This window comes from Ursus arctos, unplaced genomic scaffold (genome assembly GCF_023065955.2).
Source record: "Ursus arctos isolate Adak ecotype North America unplaced genomic scaffold, UrsArc2.0 scaffold_14, whole genome shotgun sequence".
Classification (NCBI taxonomy): domain Eukaryota; kingdom Metazoa; phylum Chordata; class Mammalia; order Carnivora; family Ursidae; genus Ursus; species Ursus arctos.
Genome location: NW_026622808.1, coordinates 40803670 through 40823618, shown reverse-complemented (window position 1 = coordinate 40823618; position 19949 = coordinate 40803670). Strand labels below are relative to the sequence as shown.

At 38.5% G+C, this 19949-nt stretch overlaps 1 long non-coding RNA gene across 1 annotated transcript in view; it reads right to left on the bottom strand.

The window, feature by feature from the left end:
* The window catches only part of LOC113256511 (uncharacterized), a 640192-nt gene that overhangs the window by 578588 nt on the left and 41655 nt on the right, over positions 1 to 19949 (bottom strand). Inside the window, exon 3 of the long non-coding RNA XR_008959101.1 lies at positions 6241 to 6339. This is a non-coding gene — a long non-coding RNA (uncharacterized LOC113256511). The remainder of the gene's footprint in view (positions 1 to 6240; positions 6340 to 19949) is intronic.

Sequence of the window (19949 nt, the reverse complement as noted above, 5' to 3'; positions counted from 1 at the left end):
CTGAACCGGGTGCACGCACCACAAGGCATCTCGCGGAACTCCGGAATCCCGGTGCGCTCACCGGGCATAGACTGAGACCGGGAGACCCGGGAGCGCGCAGGGCGGCTGGCGGCATTAGAAACACAAAGGAGAGAGACACGTCGGCCCTGGAAGTGAGGGTAGGGACTCCGGGTGTGGGGCGCACATCCCGGGACGCTGCAGGGTTGAGCAGCACCAACAGTAACAGAGTTAAAGTGGCCAGAACATCAGTGGAGAATGGGCTGCGATCCCTCTGTTCTGTGACAATGCAGCCTCTGCTGCTCTGACTCTAAGAAGAGGCACAGCCGACCACCAGGGAAAGCCGCCAGAGAACAAAAGCCTGGAAATACTGGCTCAAAGAGTGCCCATCCCCATCCCCCCTGGCGGGGGACATGGAGACTCTACCCAAACAGGGTTGCCTGAGTATCGGCGCGGCAGGCCCCTCCCCCAGAACACAGAAGGCAGGCTGAAAAATCAAGAAGCCCACAACCCGGGGCGCCTGGGTGGCGCAGTCACTGAGCGCCTGTCTCCGGCTTAGGGCGTGATCCCGGCATTCCGGAAAGGAGTCCCTCATCGGGCTCTTCCGCTGGGAGCCTGCTTCTTCCTCACCCACTCCCCTGCTTCTGTTCCCGTTCTTGCTGACTGTCTGTCTCTCTCTCTCAGATAAATAAATAAATAAAATCTTTAAAGAAGAAGCCCACATCCCTAAGATCCCTATAAAACAAGGGGCATGGCCTGGGACCCAGTCAATAATTTGGGCTCTGGACAATCCCGTAACCTCTCCTCATCAGAATGACAAGAAGGATAAGCCCCCCCAGCAAAAAAAAGACAGTGAGTCTGTGGCCTCTGCCACAGAAATAATGGATATGGATGTAACCAAATTATCAGAAATGGAATTCAGAGTAACGATGGTCAAAATGATGAGTAGAATTGAAAAAAGTATTAACGAAAAGGTTACTGAGAATATAGAACCCCTAAGACAGAAATGAGAGTGAATCTGACAGAAATTAAAAATTCTATGAGCCAAATGCAGGCAAAACTAGAGGCTCTGACGGCCAGGGTCACAGAAGCAGAGGAACGGGTTAGTGAATTGGAGGATGGGTTAATAGAGGAAAAAACCAAAATAGAAGCTGCTCTTAAAAAAATCCAAGCCCACGAATGTAGGTTACGGGAGATTACTGACTCAATGAAACGATCCAATGTTAGAATCATCGGCATCCCCGAGGGGGTGGAGAAAAACAGAGGTCTAGAAGAGATATTTGAACAAATTGTAGCTGAAAACTTCCCTAATCTAGCGAGGGAAACAAACATTCGTGTCCAAGAGGCAGAGAGGACCCCTCCCAAGCTCAACCACGACAAACCTACGCCACATCACGTCATAGTGCATTTCGCAAATATTAGATCCAAGGATACAGTATTGAAAGCGGCCAGGGCAAAGAAATTTCTCACATACCAAGGCAAAGGCATCAGAATTACTTCAGACCTGTCTACACAGACCTGGAATGAGAGAAAGGGTTGGGGGAGCATTTTTAAAGCTCTTTCAGAGAAAAACATGCAGCCAAGGATCCTTTATCCAGCAAGGCTGTCATTCAGAATTGATGGAGAAATAAAGACATTCCAGAATCTCCAGTCACTAACCAATTTCGTAACCACGACACCAGCCCTACAGGAGATATTACGGGGGGTTCTATTAAAGTAAAAAGGCCCCAAGAGTGATACAGAACAGAAAGTCACAGCCAATACAAAGACTTTACTGGCAACATGGCATCATTAAAATCATATCTCTCAGTACTCAGTCTTAATGTTAATGGCTTAAATGCTCCCATAAACGCCACAGGGTTGCAGATTGGATAAAAAGAAATGACCCATTCATTTGCTGTCTACAAGAGACTCATTTCAAACCCAAAGATGCATTCAGACTGAGAGTAAGGGGATGGAGTACCATATTTCACGCAAATGGACCTCAAAAGAAAGCTGGGGTAGCAATTCTCATATCAGATAAATTGGATTTTAAAATACAGACTATAGTTAGAGACGCAGAAGGGCACTATATTATTCTTAAAGGAAGTATTCAACAAGTGGATATGACAATCATAAATATATATGCCCCCAACAGGGGAGCAGCAAGATACACAAGCCAACTCTTAACCAGAATAAAGAGACATATAAATAAAAATACATTAATAGTAGGGGACCTCAACACTCCACTATCAGAAATAGACAGAACACCCTGGCAAAAACTAAGCAAAGAATCAAAGGCTTTGAATGCCATACTCAACGAGTTGGACCTCATAGATATATATAGAACACTACACCCCAGAACCAAAGAATACTCATTCTATTCTAATGCCCATGGAACATTCTCAAGAATAGACCATGTTCTGGGACACAAAACAGGTCTCAACCGATACCAAAAGATTGAAATTATCCCCTGCATATTCTCAGACCACAACGTTCTGAAATTGGAACTCAACCACAAGAAAAAATTTGGAAGAAACTCAAACACTTGGAGACTAAGAACCATCCTGCTCAGGAATGACTCAATAAACCAGGAAATCAAAAATCAAATTAAACAATTTCTGGAGACCAATGAGAATGAAAATACAACAGTCCAAAACCTATGGGATACTGCAAATGCAGTCCTAAGGGGGAAATACATAGCCATCCAAGCCTCACTCAAAAGAACAGAAAAATCTAAAATGCAGTTTTTATATTCTCACCTCAAGAAGCTGGAACAGCAACAGAGGGACAGGCCTAATCCATGCACAAGGAAGCAGTTGACCAAAATTAGAGCTGAAATCAATCAAGCAGAAACCAGAAGTACAGTAGAGCAGATCAACAGGACTAGAAGCTGGTTCTTTGAGAGAATCAATAAAATTGACAGACCACTGGCAAGACTTATCCAAAAGAAAAGAGAAAGGACCCAGATTATTAAAATTATGAATGAAAAAGGAGAGGTCACGACGAGCACCATTGAAATTGGAAGGATTATTAGAAATTTTTATCAACAGCTATATGCCAATAAACTAAGCAATCTGGAAGAGATGGAATCCTTCCTGGAAACCTATAAACTACCAAGATTGAAACAGGGAGAAATTGATTTCTTAAACAGGCCAATTAATTATGAAGAAATTGAGTCAGTGATAAACAACCTTCCAAATAACAAAACTCCAGGCCCGGACGGTTTTCCTGGGGAATTCTACCAAACATTCAAAGAAGAAATAATACCTATTCTCCTAAAGCTATTTCAAAAAATAGAAACAGAAGGAAAGCTACCAAACTCATTCTATGAGGCCAATATTACCTTGATCCCCAAACCAGGCAAAGACCCCCTCAAAAAGGAGAATTACAGACCGATCTCCCTAATGAATATGGACGCCAAAATCCTTAACAAGATACTTGCTAATAGAATCCAACAGTACATTAAAAGGATTATCCATCACGATCAAGTGGGATTCATACCTGGGATGCAAGCGTGGTTCAATATTCACAAATCAATCAGCGTGATACATCGTATCAACAAGAAAAGACTCAGGAACCATATGATCCTCTCAATCGATGCCGAAAAAGCATTTGACAAAATACAGCATCCTTTCCTGATTAAAACCCTTCAGAGTGTAGGAATAGAAGGTACATTTCTCAATCTCATAAAAGCCATCTATGAAAAGCCTACTGCAAATATTATTCTCAATGGGGAAAAGCTGGAAGCCTTTCCCTTAAGATCAGGAACTCGACAAGGATGCCCACTCTCGCCACTATTATTCAACATAGTACTAGAAGTCCTTGCAACAGCAATCAGACGACAAAAAGGGATCAAAGGTATTCAAATCGGCAAAGAAGAAGTCAAAATGTCTCTCTTCGCAGATGACATGATACTCTATATGGAAAACCCAAAAGAAGCCACTCCCAAACTATTAGAAGTTATAGAGCAATTCAGTAACGTGGCGGGATACAAAATCAACGCTCAGAAATCAGTTGCATTTCTATACACGAATAACGAGACCGAAGAAAGAGAAATTAGGGAATCCATCCCATTTACAATACCACCAAAAACCATACATTACCTTGGAATTAACTTAACCAGACACGTAAAGGGCCTATATTCTAGAAACTATAAATCACTCTTGAAAGACATTGAGGAAGACATAAAAAGATGGAAAGATATTCCATGCTCATGGATTGGAAGAATTAACATAGTTAAAATGTCCATGCTACCCAGAGCAATCTACACTTTCAATGCTATCCCGATCAAAATACCAAGGACATTTTTCAAAGAACTGGAACAAATAGTCCTTAAATTTGTATGGAAACAGAAAAGGCCCCGAATCTCCAAGGAACTGTTGAAAAGGAAAAACAAAGCTGGGGGCATCACAATGCCGGATTTCGAGCTGTACTACAAAGCTGTGATCACAAAGACAGCATGGTACTGGCACAAAAACAGACACATAGACCAATGGAACAGAATAGAGAGCCCAGAAAAGGACCCTCGGCTCTTTGGGCAACTAATATTTGATAAAGCAGGAAAAAACATCTGGTGGAAAAAAGACAGTCTCTTCAATAAATGGTGCTGGGAAAAGTGGACAGCTACGTGCAAAAGAATGAAACTTGACCACTCTCTCACACCATACACAAAAATAAACGCCAAATGGATGAAAGACCTCAATGTGAGACAGGAATCCATCAAAATTCTAGAGGTGAACATAGGCAGCAACCTCTACGACATCGGCCAAAGCAACCTTTTTCATGATACATCCCCAAAGGCAAGAGAAACAAAAGATAAAATGAATTTATGGGACTTCATCAAGATTAAAAGTTTCTGCACAGCCAAGGAAACAGTCAGAAAAACTAAGAGGCAGCCCACGGAATGGGAGAAGATATTTGCAAATGACACTACAGATAAAGGACTGGTATCCAAGATCTACAAAGAACTTCTCAAACTCAATACATGAGAAACAAATAAACAAATCAAAAAATGGGCAGAAGATATGAATAGACACTTTTCCAGTGAAGACATACAAATGGCTAACAGACACATGAAAAAATGTTCAAAATCATTAGCCATCAAGGAAATTCAAATCAAAACCACACTGAGATACCACCTTATGCCAGTTAGAATGGCAAAAATAGACAAGGCAAGAAACAACAATTGTTGGAGAGGATGTGGAGAAAGGGGATCCCTCCTACATTGTTGGTGGGAATGCAAGTTGGTACAGCCACTCCGGAAAACAGTGTGGAGGTCCCTTAAAAAGTTAAAAATTGAGCTACCCTATGATCCAGCCATTGCACTACTGGGTGTTTACCCCAAAGATACAGACGTAGTAAAGAGAAGGGCCATATGCACCCCAATGTTCATAGCAGCAATGTCCACAATAGCTAAATCGTGGAAGGAGCCGAGATGCCTTTCAACAGATGACTGGATTAAGAAGTTGTGGTCCATATATACAATGGAATATTACTCAGCTATCAGAAAGAACGAGTTCTCAACATTTGCTGCAACATGGACGGCACTGGAGGAGATAATGCTAAGTGAAATAAGTCAAGCAGAGAAAGACAACTATCATATGATTTCTCTCATCTATGGAACATAAGAACTAGGATGATCGGTAGGGGAAGAAAGGGATAAAGAAAGGGGGGGTAATCAGAAGGGGGAATGAAACATGAGAGACTGTGGACTATGAGAAACAAACTGAGGGCTTCAGAGGGGAGGGGGGTGGGGGAATGGGATAGACCGGTGATGGGTAGTAAGGAGGGCACGTATTGCATGGTGTACTGGGTGTTATACACAACTAATGAGTCATCGAGCCTTACATCGGAAACTGGGGATGTACTGTATGGTGACTAAGATAATATAATAAAAAATCATTTAAAAAAAAAAGAATTAAATCAGACATGATAACTTGTAAAATGTATACTGATTCACAGAACTGTACCAAACCAAACTATGACATGCATTACAGACTCTCACAATTAACACCAGTTTATTCAGACTCCTCCTATATATAAGACCACAAATAAACTGACGCAGGGGTAATTCCACATAGCTTCATGTACTCTAAAAAATAAAACCACTGATGTCCCATCAGCTCCTTAATTTACAAATTCTGACCAATCCCTGCTAAGATCACCCAAATTTCATAACTCCCCTTCATTAGCCCCTTTTGAAACTCACTTTTGTTCTAAATGATGTAGGGTCTCCTTTGTTGCAGCAAATAATAAACTTACCTTGATTTCAGGTGTGATCCTAATGGTCTCTGGCAGATCTCGAAAGCAGAATGGGAAGACAAGATACAGTGTGTGGTGCTAGATCCTCATCCCCCATAGCTGGAAATGAATAGACAATGAATAAAATTTATAAATCAAGAAGCGACAATAAAAACATGTTAGACATAAGGAGATAGGTATCAAAATAATCAGCTAAGGAAATTGAAAGTGGTTGCCTCAGGGAATGAGTTAGAAAATGATTATTTTGTTTAAAATACTGAAGAACTATTTAAATCTTTAAGCTATATGCATATATTACTTTGATAATGAAATTAAATTGAAAATAATAACTTAGACAAATATTTTAAGACAAAATAAGAAACAAAGCCATTTCTATTTCTTGCTTACCTGAATTTATATTCACTCAACCGATATTTCTTGATTGAATACCACTTGGAATACAGTAGAGAAAAAAAGAGAAAAAGTCCCTGCTCTGAAAAAGCTCAGACAGAATAGGAAACTGGACCCCACCTATCCCTCAAAAGGTCAAACAGTTTTAGATCACATAGCTGGCAAATGGTTAAGCCAGGGTTTGAAATAAGGCCATCCAATTCTAGATCCTACTGATTCTAATTTTAATTACAGACAGATTGAGACTGGGACAGGAAATTTCTAAAATGAATCTAGAGCATCTTATAGTGCCAGAAAGTAAGAAAGTACTCAAAAAAAAGGACTCCAATAAGGAGTATGTCAAAAGCACATGGTAGCCAACTAAAAGAGATCACAATGGCCAAAGTTGTAACAATTTGAGCAACAAAATAAGGACGTATCGGATTATAGCCCAGAATACAAACTAAATATCCATGAGTCCATACTGACATCGGTAAATGGTAAATACATTCATATGAACATGCATACATACATATATACATACACATGTGAGAATAGACAAATCTCCCATGGAGCATTCCATATAATTTATACAGCTACTCTACTCTCCGGGTGGGGGTGCATAATGCTCCCCTCCTTAAGTATGGGTTGTGCATCATGACTTCTTTCCAAAGAGCACAGTATGGAAAGGGGGATAAAAAGAGTAAAGATACAATGAAGAAACTGGACAAACACTGCTTCAGCCAGGTGTCAAGATCAACAACAACAGTGATGTCATGTTGATAGTATCTTCCTTTGATAGGATGTGATGAGATGGTACTTTATTTTTGTTGCGTTCCTACCAAAAACTCCTAACTCCAGGCTAATCATGAGAAAAACATCAAAATATCCCAACTGAACGGCATTCTACAAAATACATGACCTGTACTCATCAAAACTCTCAAGGTCATTAAAAACAAGGAAAATCAAAGAAACTTTAACAGTTAAGAGGAGCTTAAGGAGACACCACAACTAAATGTAATGTAGTATTCTAGAGGGGATTCTGAAACGGAGAAAGGGCATTAGGTAAAAACTAAGGAAATCTGAATAAAGTCTGAACTTCAGTTATTAATAATATGTCATTATTAGTTCATTAATTGTAACACACATACTAAACAAATACAATATGTTAATAATAGGGGAAACTGGGTAGAGGGTACATGGGAACTCTCTGTACTATCTTTGCTATTTTTCTGTAAATCTAAAACTGTTTCCTAAAAATAAGGTTTATTTTTAAAATACCTGAACAAGTGAAAAATATTTGGACAGCTTGGCAATTTGGCAATTAGGGTCTGTTCTGTTCTTCAAAAATAACAACATAGACCCTAGTTGGCTAAGTCTCCTTATCATGTGCTTTATGAAACAAGCTGTTTAAAAGCCGAGGTTATGAATTCCAAGTTGAATATTCTAGAAAAGTGTATTAAAATAATATATACCTAAATATCAAAAGTAGTTCTCTCTAGGGTGAGACCACAGGTGACCTTTTCATTGTTGTTTTCTGTGTTTTACAAGTTATCTGCAATGAGCATGTATTGCACATATAATTTCAGAAAGGAACATAATAACACTAAAAGAAAAGAAAGGTGATTTTAGTAATATTTGCAATTAAATAACTGCAGAGGGCACCTAAGAGGAAGGAAAAAGAAGAACATTAGTCTACAAATACTAGATATCTCACTGGGCTGGGAGCTTAACATATATTATTTCATTTAGGTGTATAAAATAAAGATGTCCTTGAATTGAATCACATTTGGAGAGTAATTTTATGTTTGTGAAGCCATTATAACTTTACAACAAAAATGCAAAGGCATGTTATTTGGAATTCCGGTCATGCATTTTTTTGCTACCACACTGAAAGCACAATTAGTTACCCACCACCTAACATGTCATCTACATTTTTTTCTTGTCACATATTTTTATTTGATCCACTTCTGAAGAGAAGCCAATATACCATGTCATGCCTATATATGAATCTCTTAAACTAATTTTATGCTTCATTGTGAAATAATTGATTTGCGATTCACAGGACATTAATTAACTCATAAGCCTTTAATAGTAAGTAAATAATGAAGTTTAGAAAATGATGGCATGTAATTGAGTCTAAAGGGACTCTTTTCCATACTTTTTGTTTTGCTTTTTACATTATAACAAATACAGATGGACAAAATTGTAATCACATTGATCATAGATGTTAAGATCACAAATGTTATATATATGTCAATACCTTTACATAGGGCCCATTTTCTGGGAGAGCCTATCGCAAAATCAAAACTATAATCAATAATCAACATACACTGTTCTTGCAAGTGATTGCTGAAAGCGGATGCTCAGTAAATTTGTAAATTTGAAGATTTGTACATTGTTTTCTCTAAGATTTCCAGCAAACACAGAAAAACATGTTTTTCCCCCCAAGCACCTTTTCCTGGAGGTGACTGCTAAATTCCAGAGAGTGACACACTATAATTATTGAATGCTGGCTTAGCATTTTATCATATAGTCTGACTTAATCCCTACAATAACTTGTGGTACAGGTACTACTATCCCCAGTTTACAGAAATCTGCATGCAGTCCCACAGCAGTAGGTAGAAGAGCTATGTTTCAAACCTGTGTTATGTCTGATTCCAAAGCCCAGAGCCTTAACCACCCTGCTGTTCTGTTTCTTAGCATTGGTGCCTCTATTTGAGACTGAGTTAGCTTCAGCTCACCAACTTGCTCAGTTCCCCCTGGGAAGTTGATCTTACCCTAGTTCTATGCTATCTTGTCTAAACCACCCTCATCCCTCACCTAACTACTGCAGCAGCCTCCTCTGTATGGACCTATGGTCTTCCTAATCCTTTCTTTATGTTGCTTTCCTCCATCCCCACCCAGCCTCAATCCATTCTCCACACTGTAACCACATGATTTTTCTCAAATCATGAGGCTTATAAGCCATTATCTGTTTGCTGTGTGAATTTCCACCTTTACCTTGCACAATGCTACCCCTCACTCTCAGTGCTCCTGCCACTCTAGTCTTCTTTACGTATGAGCATATACCATAGTCCCTCCTGCCACAGGACCATTTATATGCTGTGCCCTCTCCCTAGATCACTCTTTGCCTTGTTAACTCACCTTTCACATAACAACTCATAATAATACCATCAGGAAGCCTTCCTTGACCTCTTTACCAAGACATAATTCCTCCTATTATACACTCCAGCAACATGCATCTCTGTTTCGTTACATGCTATCATTCCGATGTTATGTTTGTTTTTGTGATTACTTGATTAATGTCTGATCTAAGCCTCTATGCCTTACTATGCATCAGATTGTAAGCTCAGTGAAGACAAAGACTCTGTTTGCTTTTGCTCCCTGTGTTATGATTTTGCACACAATAAGCTTCCAACAAATGCCTATAGATGAATGACTATTCCCATTCCCTTCCACCATCATCAACTAGATAGGGACTACTGTCCTTCTCCAATAGGAAGAATGTTCTCTGCCCCTCCACAAAGTCAAAGGCAGGAGTAAAACTAGGGCAAAGAGGGGAGAGAAATGTAAATAGTAGTGGCTACAGAATAAACCTTCTGGGATCCATGGACAAGAATTTCAACAACTACTTTAAATTCTAGGTATCAGCTTCCAATGTATATTTCCGTCCTTCAATTATCCCCTGAACTACAAATTTTTATATATGTCTGTTTAACATCTCCACTAGAATTTCTAAGAGGCATTTCAAATTTCACATGCCCGATACTGAACCATTTTGATTTCGCCTCTAAATTCATTCCTCCGTAGGTTTTCCACACCCCAATAAATGGCATCACGTTGTATCTAATGCTCAGGCCAGAAACCTAAGAATCATGCCTGATTTTCCTCTTTCTCTTACACCCTACATCTAAATTCAAATTTGTCCCCAGTTCAAAACTCTCCAATGGCTCCTATCATACTTAGAATAAAATCCAAAATCTTTATTTGACCTTAAGACTTCATAATGTGGCCCCTCATCACCACTTAGATCTCATTTTCTCCATTGTTCCCTTCTTCATAGTGGTTCAGCATCATTGGCTCTTTGCCAGTGTTCCTGGAAGATGCACATGATCACCTCAGAATCTTTTATACTTGCTTCCCTATGCCTAAAAGAGTCTTACCTTAGATATTTGCTCAGCTCACACTTTCTCACTACCTTCAGCACACTGTGCACATGTTCCCTTATGGAGAGGTCTTCCCTCATCATCACATAGCCCTCAGAGCTTAGGGCTCTGTATCTCTTTCCCTTTTCCAAATAGTACTTATCACTACTGTATTAAATCATATATTTATTTACATATTTATTCATTTAAGCCTCCATTGTTATATTTTAAACCCCTCAAGTGTTATCTACCCTGTTAAGTATCTAGGAGCTTAATAATTATCCTATGAATGAATGAACATTATTGTCAAGCCCAACTCTTTTGAATTATTTAACAGTTTGAATTCTTTATATCAACCAGACTTGGAATAGGAAATAAATGAACTATTTAATAACTAATGTTAAAAAAAGATAGTAATAAAAAAAAGATAGCCATGCAAAATGTAATCTTTTAATGATTAGCTAAGAATGATTATAAATCTGTCCAAACAGTTGTAAAAAATTAATTAATTAAAGCTTTATTGTTGCAGTTTCTTAATTGGTTTAGGAAGCTTTAGAATAAGATGTATTATTTTCTTTATTGTTTCCCCTCAGCCTTCCTCTGTGAAGTCTGTCATTAATAGCCACTCACAACAATATGATAGTAATAATACTGTGTGTCAATGCAAAGATCATATAATTTATAAGAAAAAAAGATAATAATGTTAAAAGCAATAAAACTGTTAAATGATTTACCTTGTGATTACTCAGTAAGTAAAAGCTTAAGAGATATGGACAGAAGCTCACTGTTAATTTTTTTCTTTATGTTATACTAACATTGGCATCAAAGAATCACAAATTTCTGATTCAAGCAAAAAAGAAAGATGATAGGAAAATTACCATTATATTTCCTATTTTAGATGATGGATACTTCATCCTACAATTTCCAGCATGCCAGAGGAAAGCTAAGAGAACTCAAAAGGACCCACATCTACTTATATAAGCAGGTCAGAAAAGCTGGGAGTCAGCCTGGACACTCCTCTTCCCCGTGCTTGGCACCCACCTCCCCCACTATTCAGTGCATCATTGAGTCCTACTCACTAGTATGTCTCAAAGTCATCAGCTTAAAGCTTGAGGTGGCCACTATCCTAATCCTCTTACTCAGATATAAAATAGTTTCCTGAAAGGTCTCTCCACATTCACCTGTTTTCCTCAGTTCCATTCTCCAGTTTATAGCAGAGGATATTGTATTATGCAAATCCAATAATTTGTCCTTCTATTCCTTAAAAACATACAGTGACTTCTCTTTGCTTCTAGGAGAATTCTGGTCCTTAATGTGACCTAACGTCACATGTGTTCTGGCCTCTGCCTAATTTCCCAACCTCATTATGAACCACTTTCACCTTTGTTCTTCCCATTTGAGTTACACCATTCTCCTGTTGGATCCTTCAAAGTACCAAAAGCTTTTTTGCCTCAGAGCCCACTCATGGGTATCATTTCGATTTCAGATCAAAGTTCACTCCCTTAGGGGAAGTCTCCCAGTCCCTCCAGACCAGGAGAGGTTCTCCAGCTACAAATCTTCATAAGTGCTCTCTGAACATTTCCATCCCAAAACATGTCATAATTACACATTTAATTTACTTATATACTATTTCTCTTCTACCTTATATCTTGTAAGCACCCTGAAAACAAGAACCACAGTAGTGCTCTTTGCTATTATATCCCAACACCTAACAGTATACAGAAGTTCAGTAAATATTCATTGAATGATAACAGCATGAGATGAGAAGAAACAGTCAAATGTTGGCATTAAGAATCTGTGCTACATTTAAGAGCACTTTCCCAGCATCAGTAAACATTGGAATGGGCTCCCCCCAAAAGGCTGAAGAATCATCCCCTATGGAGACTCTTAAAAACAATATGTATTTATATCTGTCTAGAGCTGCACTATCCAATATGGTAGCCACCAGCCAAATGTGGATTTGAGTTCTTGAAATGTGAGAAATGTCCTAAATTTTTATATTGACTACATGTTAAAATAATATTTTGGATATATTGGGTTAAATAAAATATATTGCTAAACCTACTTTCACCTCTCTTTTTACCGTTTTTATTGTGACTACTAGGAAATTTAAAATATATGCATCTCACATTATATTTCTATTAGACCATGGTAGTCTATAGTGTTTCAGGATGATACTGCCTAAAGATAGGCATGACATACTGAGACAAGCTCAAGCTGTTGACATGGATCTGAATACTGTAAAAAGTCCTGAAGACTCTTCTTGTGCTAACAATGTGTTTCTGTCTCCCAATATCATCCCATCCCACTTGGCTGTGCCCATGGTATTTCACCACACACCCAAATATTTGTTCAACATATGGCCCCACTTAATTAAACAATCTTTACAAACTGAATTTCAAATCTCCTCCTTATGCTTTTATTTAATCAATATCTTAAAGTCTAACATAAAGTTTGCAAAGTTCAGCTTTCCCACTTCACTGAATTCCAAACAGTCAGTTTGTTGATAGAGGGCTTGGGACAAAGTGTCATTTCTACCCAAGGTAACTAGGAACCAAACATTGTAAGCAGCAGCTCTGTTTAGAATTGTAGATGCAGGGTTTTATGGATTCTCTACATACCTAAGAAAGCTTTGCCTCTCAGAGTTTTCTATGTGTTCCTATGGCAGTTTGCCCATGAACTTTTCACATGCTGCCTTCCTCTTAAGATTCTGAGGCAAGTGAATGTATGGATTTATCTTGGTATCCCTAGCATCTAGCCTACCACAGTGCCTGACACAGTAAGCACTCGATAAATTTTTTCTAGAATGTGTTGAGTAAATGTACTTGTCCTTACTCTGATCACTCTTTGACTCTAACCCCAGCATTGACTATAGATTCAATTTATGGGCTTGTACTTAATGAACCATTGCCGAGGGATTATTTTAGGACCATTTCATGAGTATGTGTTTTGAATGGCTAAATCAAAGATAGAGTGTTGAACCTCCTTAAAATGCTTAGGGCTATGCTTTAAACATTTCACAAGTTCAATATACACTAACTGACTAACAAATTGTAATCATTAGATCAAATACTATTCCCACATACAGGTAAAGGACCAGACTATGATTGTTCTTAGCATATTCCATTTCCCGGTCAAAGGCTATGCTTAGGTATACAACTTGTATTCACACAACTTTGTGAGTGTACCTCTAACATTTAAGCTACAGTTTAGGGTAAGCTGCAACCACTGAAATATGGGGTCCAAATAAGTCCTTTTGAACATAAACTCTCCACAACATAAAGTGGCTGAAAAACTACATCAAGAATGTGTACTGAATAATTTATCTTAGGCTATCATGTCTAGGTGTGTAGAGCCACAAAGTAGTCGTGGGCACATGATAGACTAATATATACAACCTTCATGTTTGACCAGCTGCAATCAAGACCCTGCTTCTGCACAAGGACATTGAGAGGCACAGCAGCATGCCTGTTGACTGCCAGGAATCAACATGAGGAGACAGATAACCATGGTACCTGGCAGCCTGAGAGATCCGCTGTTTCAGCAAGAGCATCACGCAGTCTAACCGGGTGAAGGACAATGCAGCAAATATACATAGTTCTAGAAATTTCTGCTAATGCGAGGGAAGTCCAAGTGTACTTTTGGGCTGAGTCCAACATCTGAATGAAATCTGAACATTAACCAGTCAGGGATAACTAAATTGGAAATTCAGTTTTGGGGATTTCAACTGGATGATTCTCATCAAGAAGTCACAACCTCAAGACAGAAGAGATTTTGTTTTATAGCAGGTTTTTCTTCTACACTGGTAGCCCATGGAGCAATACTATATCACAGGATGGTTTTTAAAGGTTAAAGGGGTGTGTGTGTGTGTGTGTGTGTGTGTGTGTGTGTGTACTCCTCCAAGTTCTATAAACCTTAACAACCAACATTGATACCTATAAATGGCTGACCTGGTCTACATCTAGGTCATTACTACTTTTATCCTTAGTCACCATCGGCTGTTTTAGCAATGGTCTAGAGAAAATGTGTATGGAGAAATTGCAATCCCATTTCAGTAATTGGTAGATAGTGGGCTCAAGGCATTGTGAAGGTCACAACCTCCAGCTATTCCATTTTCCAAAAACAAAGGAATAATCTATTGATGTGGATTCAACTAGAGGCATTAACATTATCTTTGCCAACACATTCTCTTCTTGCTAAAAACAGCAACTTGCCATTTTGCAAACAATCAATGTTGCAAAGAGATCTCATATAAGCTCATAAAAGGCTATTTAAACTATTATGTGAATGAGAGGATATGGAAGGAAAAAAATGACAGGTAAATGAGGAAGGGGACAGGAAGGAAAATATGGGATTCCTTAGAGCAATGATAACACATAGGAAAACTCCAATGGGAATTATAAATTCATTTCAGCTATATTATGAATTAGGATATTGGATTATCTGAGAACCCAACTACAGTTGTAATGATGTTTCCATGGGGAATGTCTCTAAAATGAATTTCTGAAATTAAATCTGCTTTACATCACTTTTTGCCTAGAAAAAAATTTAAATTAAGAATATAAAAGGTAGTTATGGTTAATAAAAAAAATAAAAGGAATTCATTTATACTCTCCTAGTTATTGGAGATACAGGAAAGTAAACAAAGCATGTGGTAAGCTAATTGCTTTAACAAGATGTAGGGTGTCATGAAATAAAAAGGAAGGGCATGGGGAAAGGGAGATGGTCAAAGATGGCATGGTGGGGGATGATTTGAGAGACTTGAAAGAATGTAAAGGGCAGATAAGAGTATTCTTGGCGCACACACACACACAAAAAAAAAAACTTCTGGAGGCAAGAGAAATAATAGAGTCAAGAAAGATTCCCAGGTTTTCAGAGAAATAGTGGTACCATTCACCAAGAGAGGGAAAAAAGAGGTCCAGCATGAAAAGGAAAATGTAGAATTTAGTTTTGGATGTGAATGCAAAGTACCTAAGGAACATACAAGTGGTGGTATCTAAGAGTCAGGTAGATATCTGGAGCTCAGGCTCATGAGACTTCTGGGCTGAAGACACAGATTTTTAAGCCATAGGAATAGTAATTGGGGGCTTTGGAGAGAACAAATCCCCTTCCCCAAGAATGTCCTAATGTGAGAAGGTATAACCCCAAGGAATAGGTAACAAAAGAGGAATGGCCAGAATGGTTGGAAGAAAAATAAAAGATGCCACTGAAGCAAAAAAAAAAAAAAAAAAAAAAAAAGAGGAGGATTTCAAGAAGGAATGAGTGATCAACAAGGATGACCAACTAATACAAGGACTGATAAGTACCTGCTGGACTGAGTTACATGGGGGCCATAGGCCACTTTGGTAAGAGCAGTACAGTGGAATGGTGCAGGATGACAGTAGCTGAATTGTGGGGACTAAGAAATAGAGGCAGGTAGGTAGATACTTCTCAAAAAGTGTGCCTGTCAAGAGGCAAATGAAAATATGGATGTACTGGGAGGGCAACATGGGCTTGAGGGAGGGAGGACTTTTATTTCATTTTGCTTTGTTTACATAGTCAAGTAAAAGAGCCAACAAGAGAAGAATTTGAAGATAGGAGAGAGAGAAAAATCAAGAAACTGAGAGAATTATAAAGGAGGAAAAGAATGGGACTCAGAGACCATGCGGAAGGAATTAGCCTTAAATAGGAAGAGATCTATATTCTTCATGGGAGGAACAAGAGAAAAGGAGAAAAATATAAAAGTAGGATAGGTAAGACAGTAAGTTTGTTGACTGGAGTTGGGGGTGTTTTCTCTGATGATTTCTATTGTCTCCATGCCCCAAGAAATGTCCTCATCAGCTGAGAAGAGGTGGAAGTAAAAAGGTGTTGAGGGACAGCTTTGTGCAGAGTGGGAAGCGGGAGAGAAAGCTGATTCTTCGCACATGGAAGGCTTGCAGAACTCTACCAAAAGAGTAACAATGTTCTGAGGCTTTTGCCAGCAACTGGTTGAAGTGCTGGTTCATGGGCTGTGAACTCTACAATTTATAGACTGGGGGAAAAAAGGAGAATTGAAGAGACCTGAGGCTTCTATGAGAAGAAAGAATAATTGTTGGGGGAAGAGACTGGACGACCTGGAAAATTAGATGTTTAAAATTAATATTGTAAAGGTAGAGCAATTCCAAGTAATAGCAAGAATCAGGGCATGCTCAACTGTTGCAGGTGGCTGAAGTTGAGTGGAGATAAGGATCATGAGAGTTGATAAGGTCACAGAAATGAGATCTTAACAGGTGTTGGATAAGTTGTCCACATAGGCATGGAAGTCACTCAGAATAATGGTACAAATTGCAACAAAAAAACAATGAACAGATTGTCTTTAATTAATGAATAGAAAAACTGTGATGAGGGGCGCCTGGGTGGCTCAGTCGTTAAGCGTCTGCCTTCGGCTCAGGGCGTGATCCCGGCGTTCTGGGATCGAGCCCCACATCAGGCTCCTCTGCTATGAGCCTGCTTCTTCCTCTCCCACTCCCCCTGCTGTGTTCCCTCTCTCACTGGCTGTCTCTATCCTGTCAAATAAATAAATAAAATCTTTAAAAAAAAAAAAAAAAAAGAAAAGAAAAGAAAAACTGTGATGAATGCCAAAATTGAAATGCTCAAAAAATAGAAATCAATTAAGAAAAATAGAGGAGGGATGCAAAAAACAACCTAAAAAATTTCCAATGGTCAAAGCTTTTTAAGCAATGAAACAATAGGTTTAGATTATAGCATAAAAGTAACATAAACATCCATAAATTTATATTGATATAAATAAGTAAGTAAATAAATAAATAAGAGAGAAGTGACTAATTTTCCATACAAAATAATTCGAATATATGTAGAAAGAATGAGGAAAATAGAAAATTGCCACAGCAATATTTGCTTTAGGCAAGATCCACAGATGAATGCTAAAAGTAGCTACCAAAACATTAAGGAGAACACAGGATATTTACATAGCTTCAAAATATCTTCCCCAATAAATGTATTAATTACTGTGGTGATTTTATTTTATTTTTTTTTTAAGATTTTTTATTTATTTATTTGACAGAGATAGAGACAGCCAGCAAGAGAGGGAACACAAGCAGGGGAAGTGGGAGAGGAAGAAGCAGGCTCATAGCAGAGGAGCCTGATGTGGGGCTCGATCCCATAACGCTGGGATCACGCCCTGAGCCGAAGGCAGACGCTTAACCGCTGTGCCACCCAGGCGCCCCTACTGTGGTGATTTTAACATATGTCTAAACATTTTTCAATATTTCTCCCTCTAGGGAGTAGAGCTTAATTCTCCTCCTCTTAAGTGTGGACTAGACTTAGTGACTCATTTCTGAGAATCTGAAAGGGGGAAAAATAGTAACTTCACAGTGGAGAATCCTGGCAGACACTACCTTAACCGAGGGATCAAGGTTTATATCAGGAGTCCTAAGTCATACTAATGTCATGTACCCCCTCACATGATGTGATGGGAAGGATACTTTACTTCTGTGGTAGTCTTCCTCCAAATCTGTAACCCCAGTCTAATCATGAGAAAACATCTCATGAGGAGGGACAAATTGAGGGATATTCTACAAAACATCTGGTCAGTAATCTTCAAAAGTGTCAAAGTCATGAGAAAAAAGGAAGTGAAACAAGGAAAGATCAGAGAAGTCTAAAGGGACATGACAACAAAGTGCAACGTGTACTGGGCTGAATCTTGGAACAGGGGACATTTATGTAAAAACTGGTGAAATCTAACCACTAACAGCCACTAAAGCCTGTCATTTAGTTGACAGTGTTGGACTAATTTCCTTGTTTTGGTAAGAGGTTAACATTAAGGGAAGCTGGCTGAAGGGTATATGGGAATTCTGTATACTTCTTTAGAACTCTTTTATAAATATGAATTCATTCAAAATAAAAAATGTAAGAGAAAAGCTTTAATGAAGAAGAATGGGTAGCTAGGAGACCACTATATTATCCAGTAAAAGACAGGGGATATAATGAATGTGGAAGATGAATGGCATGAGGACCAATGGAGCAGGAGGTTTTACAGAAAGATGAAGGAGGAATGTTTTGAAACATCATTAATGGAGTGAGGAATATATGCCAGCTTATCAGCTCTGCATTAGAGCCCAACACTTATTTGACTAGATGCTATTGCTATGTCTGGAGGTCAAATAAGAATTGAAAAGTGTTCACTGCATTTGGTAAATTATCTGATCCAAGTATTATGTGGACCACTGGTCCTGATGAGAAAGGCCATCATCCTTGAAATCTATCAATATCAATCAGCTCCCTTCCATTATCCATGGCAAATATATGCTATTTCCTGCTTCAAAGTTTGCAGCCCCCATGGGCAAACTTTTATAAGTGATCTGGGGGAATGCCACAAGTCCTAAGTTGTTTTGCATAATAGAGATGACTGGCATATTTGGAACTAGCAAATGATCAAGTTCCCTGCTCCTATTTCCAGCTTTCCTCATCTTTGACTGTCTCCTACCAAAGGGGAAGTTTTCCACAAAGTGCTCCAAACATTAGGTCAAAGTAGCAAAAAATTTAACAAGGAAAGGAATTTTTAAAAATCAAAACTAGAGTTTGTTGAGTGCCTGTCAAGAGTTCAAGCTAGTAATTGATACTTTTACATAAATGATCTCAATTAGAAATAATTCAGAAAATGTGAATAAAAACATGTAAAATGAAACACTGGTAAATACTATTCACTATACTAATTGGAAAAATTAATAACATATACTACTCTAAATTTAAGATTTAGGAAAAACATGGGTCACAAGAATGGGAAGGAAACGTTTTAAGGTACAGACAGGTGGACTCTTCCCACAGTAGCTTTAGATATCTTTTAATCCAACCTATGGTTTATTTATTGTGGTTAAGTGCCAGCCCACAACCATGGCAAAGGCAACAGCTGCAAACAGAGCAACGCAACAAAGGAGACTCGCCAAGGCACATAGAGTAAACACCGTCCATCACAACCAGCAAAACAACTCAACTCTGCATTTAATATTCATCCCAAAGTTCCAGGAAAAAAAAAAAGAACTCCCAACTTTTCAGAAGGGTTTCACTTGATAGATCAGTTTAACAAATACAACTAGAATTAAAAATAATGATAGATAAATGAAAGATAGATGATAGATTAGGTAGACAGATAAGAGACAGACAGATGAAACAATAATAAATGTGTTCTAAGAACCAGATCTGAACCCTCAGTTA